At 46.3% G+C, this 9,656-nt stretch overlaps 1 pseudogene; it reads right to left on the bottom strand.

Moving 5' to 3' along the window:
• LOC111816784 overlaps positions 1-9,656 on the bottom strand; it is a 24,259-nt pseudogene extending 14,603 nt beyond the window's left edge.

Consider the following 9,656-nt stretch of genomic DNA (forward strand, 5'->3'; position numbering starts at 1 on the left):
ACCCGGGGTTGTGCTGGCTGGACTTGAAGAGTTTTAGTCATTGTGCAGTCCTTGCTTCCCCAGCCCCACTGGCCCTTGGTGCTAGTGCATGCCTCAATGAGACACTTGCTGGGGCTTCAGGGCTTTGAGGTGCAGAGCTTCCAGGACACCTCCAGAAATCCTGGAGGGGCCACATGAGCCCTGAAAGTCCAGGGGCTGACCCAACTTGAGCTCTTCTGTTCCCAGCATTAGTGGTGAGAACAGATGAGAAAGGACTCTGCATACTGATCCCTTGCTGCTCCCTAACCCAGCATCTATCACATGCCCACCTATGGGCATCTGTGAATACTATTCCCTCCAACCACAGTGCTTTTCCTCAGGGAATCTGCAGATGCACTCTGCATCTCAGCTGCCTGCTTCAATGTCCCTTACCATGTGTCACAACTTCTGGGTTAAGTGCTGTGACCACTAATCCTGAAATGTCAACATTGTTGGTTTAGAAAATACCTATCAGATCAGTAAAATATGCTCCTGGGGGGTGGGAGGTCACAGAGGTGGGGCCTTGGACATGAGTCCAATCACTGCCCTTCTCCTTTATGGCTTGTCTCCTGCTCTGTTTCCTGGTCACCATGAATTAAGCCAGCTTTATTCCACAATACCCTTCTCCCATGATGCTCCTGCCTCAGACCCAACCAACCATGGACTGAGTCTCCTGCAATCATGAGTCAGACAGACTTCCCTTCCTTAGGCTGCAGGTATTGAGTCTCTGCAATGGGCAACCTGACTACTGCAAATACTATTGCTTGGGGCTTCAGAACATACCTGGCTAGCTCAAGAACAGCACCCTGCTGGCCTGTGATTCCACACAGCCTTGTTTATGTCTGTCCTTATGTAGATATCTGTCCTGCCACCTTAGCATGAGGAGAAGTAGCAGTCACATAAGACAGTATAGGGTCATAACCTGGGCATATACATGATAGCTTGGGTAGCAGTGGGGGAGACTCTGGTCCTCAACTCCTGGTAGGATTTTCCCTGGGATGCAGATAGCATTGGGAATGGACCATCACATGTTTTAATCAAGTCCATCCCTTCCAGCTGGTATCTAGGGTCTCCCAGCCACCTATTATCACTCCGCAGTCCCATGGGAGGGGATCACCAAGCCTCTCTCTCCATGTGGTTCCTTGGGCAGTCTAGGTATCTGGGGAGCAGGCTCTCAGCCTCTGCCTAGGTAACATCAAGCTGCAGAACATTAAGAAAGTCACCTCATCTCTCTCAGGTTCAGGGAGTTTGATTTTTAACCTTTAATCTCTCAAGACATAGATGCCTATTGGGGAAGAGATGTGTATCATTTTTAGCTCAGGGTCTTTTTCACACATTTAATGACTCAGTGACTACAGAGCTCAAGATCAAAAGCATGCGTGTGTTGAGGATTGAAAAGCCAGAAAAAGTAGGTCAAGAAACTTGGTCAGACCCTTGGAGAGCCCCCAAAGAGATGGAAAATGGAAGCTGCCTTTGTGCCCATAAAAAGCATGTGCTGGGAAAGTAGTTTGTTTTTAGAGAATAAGTTGCTAACCATTAGTGGGTTGTGAGTAAATTTAGTTGGTGATACCAATATTTTAAGAATATACTCAGTAGAATGGAATAAAATAGAAGGAAATGGAATATTTTGGATGGCAGTGCAGACGGTACCACTGAAGCATTGTGAGCTTTTGTTTCGGGCATATATGCACATGCAAGGGGGCCATGATGTGTTTTTACTGTGGCTTATGGAACAAACTTTTGAGAGAATCTGAAGGAGTTAAGTGACCATGTGTGATCTGAGTGGGGCAGGTCTACCCACACCTTGTATCCCATGGGGAGCTGTGTCTCATGCAATTCTCTGCCATCATTTTTTTTTTGTTGTTGTTTGTTTGTTTTAACCCTGTGATGATTTTAAAATATGTCCACATACCCAGAGGCCTGTTTCCCTCCACTAGAGTGTGGGCTGGGATGTGATAGCTTGCTCTTAATGGATGGAATATGGCAGAATGATAGTGTCTCTCCAAGAACTCATAAAAGGTGTAAGAGATTTCCTTGCTCTCTGTGATGATTTGGATCAGAGATGTCCCACCCTGCTGGGGCTTGGGTGACAACTGAGGAGCAGTGGCACTGTGAGGGTATTGTGAGGGCTCTCATCTCATCAGCAAATTCATCCATTCTTGGACGCATAATGTAAAGGCATGTTGGGAGGTATTAGACAAAGGAGGCCCAGTGGAAAGGGGTGGGTCATGGAGACACTTCCAGAGGACTGCTTCTTGTTCCTGGCCCCTGTTTACCTGCCTGCCTGCTTACCTGTCTGTCTGTCTCTCTGTGTCTCTGCCTCTCTGTCTCTGTGTCTTTGCCTCTCTGTCTGTCTCTCTGTCTCTCTCTCCTTTCCTGTCTCCCACCCCTCTTCCTCCCTGCCTCCTGGTTACCATGAAATGAGCTTCCTCCTTGGCCATGTGCTCCAGACACCATAATATTCCACTTTGCTTCAAAGCAATGGAGCCAGCTGACTATGGACAGAAACTTCTGAAATGGTGAGCCAAATAAGGCTTTGTTCCTTTAGGTTGATTTTTCAATTGATTTTCTCAGCATTTTATCAGAATGGCAGAAGCTGGCTACCATACTCTTCTGGAGTCACACACACTGGTGGCCACATACTGAGGGGCTTCTAGCACTTCTGTGGGTGGGCCCTTGTGAGAGAAGCCACTGCCAACAGCCACATCAGCCATCTTGGAAACAGATTTTCCAGCCCTAAGCAAACTTTCATAGGATGTAGCCCTGGTTAGCATCTTGTCAGCAACTTCATAGGAGATCCCAATCCAGAAAGTTCAGCTGAGTCATTTGCAAATTCTGCACCCACAGAAACTATGAGATGGGAGATGGGAATGAATGTGGTACAGTCCAGAGAAAAGCCTATGCCCACCAAAGCCAAGGTTCCCTGGCTGACTTCATGCCCACCTCTTCACAGGATAACTGGATGTATAGATGGGTGGTATCTGGCAGGGTAATGGTGCTTGAAATAGTTCCCACCCAAGGAGTTCATGTGGAGGACACTAAACTTGGAGAAAGATTTCCAATACAGGGTATCAATAGCTGTATAACAAATCATCCTTAAACTTAGCAGCTTACACTGATAGACAATCTAAAAATCATCGTTAAATTTAGCAGCTTACATCTTATCTCTAACCTGTCCTGATTTCAGAGACTTGGATGAAGATACAAAACATCCAAACCTCAGAAGCACAGGTGATCTTGATAAAGATGATTTAGGATCCCAAACTTTCTTCTCAGGCAGAATCACTGGGCCAAAATCAACAGGAAAATTTTTAATAGTAATCAATGAAAGGTCAGGCACTTTCAGATCAAAGGAGTCAGTGAACAACAAAGGGCATTGGATAGGGCTGGCTGGGTAGAATTCAGCCCGTGTTGATCCAATCAGTTTTATTTGACCTCCAAGGCAATGTTAGCATGAGGAATGGAATGGTCCTAAGCCAGTGGTCCTGGATTTGCTCCCTAGCTTACCAGAGGCCATGCTGGGAGGGGTGGTTCTCTCATCTGGTCTGGCCTCAGTCAGACCCACCTGAACTCTGTACTTTATAGGCCCAGGGTGTGTGTGTGGGTGGGTGGGTAGGGGGACAACAAGACCTCACGTCCTCATCTGAGCAAGATTGGGACTTAAGGAAGCAGCATGGGGACAGGAGAGAGGGCTGAAAGAGGACAGCTTGACTGCCATGCCGGCATCAGGCATCACTGAGCAGGCAGGAGACTGGTTCATGGGTTCTTGGGTCCATTCCTTTATCTGTGTGGACATTTGGCTTCCTCCGATTCCTTCAAGTGGCCTGTGTGATGGATTTCTGGGTGTGGAGACCAGAGAGATAGTTCTGGGGAGCAGCTCCTCAGAAGCAAGGAGGTCGGCTAAGCAGAGGGTGGTCCTGAGGCCTCCTGGCAAGGTCATCCATCATAGCAAAGCCTTAATCCACCTGCAAGGGACTCTTGCATTTCCAACTCACAGCCCAGATGCAAAGCAGTCCTGGGAGCCCTGTGGTGGCCCTTAGAAAGTGTCACCAGCACTGGTCATGGGAAGCTGAGCCACACAGAGGCCCAGCACCTCCCTTACAGTGTCTCTTGATTGCATGCACAGGTGAAAGGACCTGAGATTCCTAGTCTGGTATCTGCAATGTCTGCAGAGAAGTGGGGTGGACAAAGTCCCTTAATGCCCCTACCTTAAGGTGCTATCCCTCACAGAGAAAAGAATCCCAGTGGCACTCCTGTTCAAAGCTTGGAACTGATGGGCAAATGGACAGATGGGCTCCCCCAAGAGCCTCCAGGCTCATGTCTACCCAGTGAGCCATTTCTGGCTGGGAGGTGGGAACATCCAGGTTCTGTGACTGCTCCCCTTCAAGGCCATATTTTAAAAACACTGATTGGATCTGCATTGCCACTATTGTAATTTAAAACAAAAATGACAAACACATCAGGGAAGAGAAGTATTACAGTCCCAAGGGGTCCAATCTAGCCACCTACCCATCAGCCATGGCTGACTGCACAAAAGCAGGTAGATGAAACTGTGGAAAGGAAAGGATTGCTGTGCATTTGGAAGCTAAGTTGTCTCAAAACTTCCGTGGCTGTGTGGTGGACTGAATGTGAGCCTCCCAAGTTCATGTCCATCTACAGCCTCAGAATGGGATCTGCTTTGGAAATAGGGTCTTTGCAGTGGCAATTGGTTTATATGGGGTCATAATGATAGGGTGGCCCCAAATTGATGGAAAGGGTATCTTTTTTTCTTTTGGTACAAAGAATTGAACTCAGGACCTTGTGCTTGCCCAGCAGGCACTTGTGCTGCTGAGCCATATACCTGGTCAGAAGTGCTGTCTTTCCAAGAAGAATGGAGGGGACATACAGGGGAAAGGCCATGTGAAGCTGGAGGTGGAGGCTGGAAGGACACAGCTGTGAGGCAAAGGTCATTAGAGGTAACTTTCAAGCAGCAGAACCTAGAATGGAACCATGGAACAGCTCCTGTCTCAGTGCCACTGATAAACCCAACCATACAAGACTTGAAGTTGGGGATTCTAGCAACATGCTGTGAAACAACCAGCTTCTATTATTTTAAGCCTCCCAGTTTGTGGTAATTTGTTATGGAGGCACTAGGAAGTGACACATAGGGTTACAGGAGAGAGGCTGTCCTGGGTGACCTATGAAAGCCACATCCCTTTCTTGCGGTGGCACCACTAGCAGTCCTGCCAGACCCTGGGTAACCCATGTCTGGGTGAAATCAGTCTTGTTCTCCTGAGGCCTTAAACTAAGTGGGTCAGACTCAGTCCCATTATGGGAGACAACCTGTTACACTGAGAGTAGAATGATTTGATGTCTTAGTCACTTTCTCCTCTGTGGGACACAGTACACAATACCCAGATTTAAAGGGAGAAGTTGATTTTGGTTCACAACTTTTGTCCACAGTTGGTGGTTCGAAGATACAGGGAAAAGGTCTTACATAGAAAAGCTGCTCTCTATGCAGTAGACAGGAAGAAGAGGAAGGAGGACCTCGGGAGGGAGATGAACCCTCCAGGCCACACCGCTAGTGGCCACCTTTTCTGATTGGGCCTCCTCCCCAACAGGACACTCAGTTAGTGATCTATCAGTGGATGAATTTACTGATTAATACAATACCCTGTGGTCCAATCCCCTTCAGAAGTACCAACTCTGAGCATGATGCCTTAGGAACGTTCTAGATCAAAACCTTAACACTCAAAGAGGTAGAGTGATTTTCCCAGGTCACCAAGCAACTTAGCTGCAATAGGAATTGTGAATTCCTTATGTAAAGCACACTGTTATCATTGAAGGGGATTGTTTGTACCAGTAGCCATACTTGTGACATTGAATTATTGCAGTTATACTCTGAAGGGGCTGTCATTGATCCCACTTTCTTGATGTGGCCCCAAAAGCTCAGAACACTGGGGGAGCTGCTAAGGCCACATTGTGATGAGGCAGTGGATCCAGGTTTAAACATGCCCTGGAGGGACCCCTATTCCTTGAAGCCTAGCCTATGCCCCTCAGTGGGTGGCCCTATGCCTTTCCCAGTAACACTGTACTTCATATCGCTTTCCCAGCAACTCTGCAAGTTCATGGAATCAGTTCTACTTGCCAGAGCAGGAGCCAAGGTTAGAAAGGTTAACACACACCTGGTCACACAGCAGCCCAGGGCTGTGCCTTTGTGCAAATGCCTGTGAAGGTCTCTGAGGTCCAAGGGCTTGTGCTAGGGCACTACCCTCTGGACAATGAAGCCAATGTTCTCCATTTTGCTCCCTCTGGCCTGTGGCCTCTCTGAAGAGAGAGAGATGAAATAGACAATAGAGGGAGGAAGGAAGCTTAGAAAGAGGGAGGGAGGGAGCCCCTCTGTGTGCTCTGGAAGCTGTCCCAGAGAGCTTTCTGCACATGACAGATGCATATGGTTTTAGACAGTGAAACAGATCATCACCTTCTATCTTGATCTGGGGTCATTACCCTTCAATTCGGCAGAGGTGCATTTGAGGCTTACTTTTTTGTGGTTTGCATATGAGATCATTTCAATTAAAGAGAACTGGAAACATTCCCCTTTGTTTCTTTAGCAAACAGAACCTTATTACCTTCTACCCCCAAAACATAAAAGAATGGAGCGGGGAGTGAATACTATAATTTTAAAAACAAAACATCTATTAGACAAAGATGGGTGGGATCTGGGTGCAGGACATTTGTACAGATAGAGATTTTATTAAGAAAAACTTGTCTGTCATCTTCTGCCACAAGAGGCTGAACAATGAAACTAATTGAAATGCTCCAACACAGCAGGATCCCCCTTGCTCAGTCCTTGGTGCTCCTCAGAGCCTCTGATAGGCTGACCTGGTGCTAGGGCTCTTTGCCACACAGTGACAAGAAGAGACTTGGGAGTGGACAGAGCCCACAGTGGTTGGATAATCAGAATTACTTGGGGCCAGATGTCTCCAAGGACAGGCAGGGGGTCAGAGAACCAGGAAGTTAAGCATTTGATCCCAGCAAAGGTGGGAAGATTGGTGCTTGTTGTCATCTTACATGGGAGGATTCAGGAAGTTGATTTGGGCTCAGAGAGGTTAGAGGAGCTAAAGACATACCACAGCCAGGTCCATAAATCAGCAAATGCCTTGCACTAGAAAAAAGTGAGTAGGAAGTAAAGAGTAATTTCATCATGGAGAGAGAAATAATCAACCCAGAAATAGAAGCAGAGACTGACAGTAGCCGTGTAATGTGAGTGAAGGGATCTTAAATGAAAGGTGCCTGACTAGATGGATGTCAAAATGAAAGCAAGAAATACTCAAACAGGAGGCAAGACAGTTATATGACATTAATAATACAAGTGAAATTAAAGACTGAAAGCACTTGATAGGGCAAAGAGGTGCTCAGCAAAGTTGGGCAGGGCATATTTTCTAGGGAAGACACATACACTTGTGTGTAACAAGCAACATAGCAACTAAATACTATTCAGTTAGGCAAAAAGTATGGGAGATGGAAGATTGCCAAGAATTACAGTTTAAAATAAAAGTTCTGTACATTCTTTTCACAACTACACACATCCAGAAAATCCCAAAAGGCAGATTCAGAGCTGTGCTGTTTGTTGGGGCAGCCACTGACCATGCAAGGCTATTGAGCATTTGAAATGAGTCAAGTTAAATTGAAGGGTGCTATAAAAGATATGCATGTTAGATTCCAAAGACTTTTATGCAAAATATATTATTTTTATATTGTTTGCTGAAATAATACTATTTTACATATAGTGGATTAAATAAAATGTTATTAAATTAATTCCACATGTTTTTAATATTTTTCTTTTTTAAAAAATGTATTTGGTGCAGGGTCTCAATATGCAGCTGGGAGTCATAGTGATCCTCCTGTTTTACCAGCCTCCCTGGTACTGGGATTACAGGCTTGTGCCACCATTGCCCATTTCTGTGACCAGCTCAGCTCTCCCCAGGATGGGGCTGGCACAGATTAAACCCCGGTCCCTGTGCTTGTTTAAGCAGGTGCTTAGCCCACTGAGCTATCTTGCTGCCACCGCGTGTTTGTTTTTAACCTCTTCTTTTTGGCGCACCCCCAGCCCTTGCTCCTTCTTGGAGGATGACAAGGGAAACCTTGGTATTTTACAAGGAGGGGCAGCTGTGGCACCCAGCCTGTTTTGTGTCTGCCTCGCTGGGTCCTAGGTTTACTATTTATAAAATAAAAAGGAACCTACCAGCAGGATTTTCATATTAAATGAGATAAGGTACTCTCATATTTTCTGAAAAAAAAATGGAAAACGCAGCTGAGGTGGGGGCTCAAGCTTTGTCTCCTAGTGCTGGGGGAGCTGTGGGCATCCGAATGGAAGGTAGCTGTTGGAATCAAAGATTTCAGACCACGATGCTCTTACTAGGTGGCCTTAGCCAGAGCATGATCTGCAAGACCTGCCACGATGTTGACTTGGGAGAGCATCTTACCTCTCTTTAGAGCCCTTAGAAAGGAGACATTACCATTCCAACTGCTCTAAGAAGGAATGATGCATCATCTGGAATTCTTGATACAGGTTCAAGCTAGCACATCCTTGCATTAGCCAACTTTTTGTCACTACAATAAAATACCTGAAATAATTAACTTACAAACAGCAAAGGTTGGGCCAGCGATATAGCTCAGTAGAATAAGCACTAGCCTGGCAAGTGCAAGGGCCTGAGTTCAATCTCTAGTTTCACCAAAAAAAAATGAGTAAAGGTTTACCTTGGTTTTGGAAGTTGTAATCCATGGTCCATTGGCTCCATTTCTGGGACTGCATATTGTGGCAGGTGCATTTGACAGAGCAAAATCATAACCCTCATCAACCAGGAAACAAAAAGAATGAAGAGAGAACTGGGGTCCCACATTTTCCTTCAAGGGCATGCCATTAAGGTCCTCCAACTCACTAGTGTTACCACCACTTCTCAATGATGCCACCTTGGGCATTTGGGGAGTATTCAAGATCCAAGCCATAGATCCCTGAATGGGCACCTGGTACAGTTAAAGCTACCACTCTGGTTGGTCAAAAGAGCATTCCTGCTTGTACTGTGGAAATGCAACTTCCCTCATAGGCCTAAGCAAAACAGGATAATGCTTCCCCTACCTTGGTGGTCTTCAAAGCCAATTTTCAGGTATTGCCCTGCCAGAAGAGTCAATTTTGGACAAGTACAGACCCTGAGCCCCACCTTCTCACTCAGAACACCAGTCCCCAAATCAAAGCTCCAGCCTGCCAGGTAGTTCTGATACCTGTTAGGATCACAAAGGAGCATTACTGCTTTGTTCTCTGAATGGAAAACTGGCCATGAGTGGGCATGAGAAAGGTCACACTGGTGCCCTGAAAGGCCCCACCTGAGATGATGGTGTCCCTCCCTGGTGATAACACAAAAAATACTGTCCAGAGTGGGGTCTTTAAAGCAAATACATAAACTTACAAGTTCTGATTTACCCTTTTAATGTCTCTTTCTTTCCATTTTTTCTTGCAGTTACAAAAAGCATTTGGTGGGTATGCAGCTCCTTCACTGATCCCCAGAGCTCCACCTGGTCTGCATGTCGGGTGCCTTGGCCCAAGACGGTGATGTCCCCAGATGAGGTCTCTGGATCTGAAGCATGGCTTCTGCAACCAT

The sequence above is a fragment of the Octodon degus genome, unplaced genomic scaffold, assembly GCF_000260255.1.
Source record: "Octodon degus isolate 3935 unplaced genomic scaffold, OctDeg1.0 scaffold00040, whole genome shotgun sequence".
Taxonomy (NCBI): Eukaryota; Metazoa; Chordata; class Mammalia; order Rodentia; family Octodontidae; genus Octodon; species Octodon degus.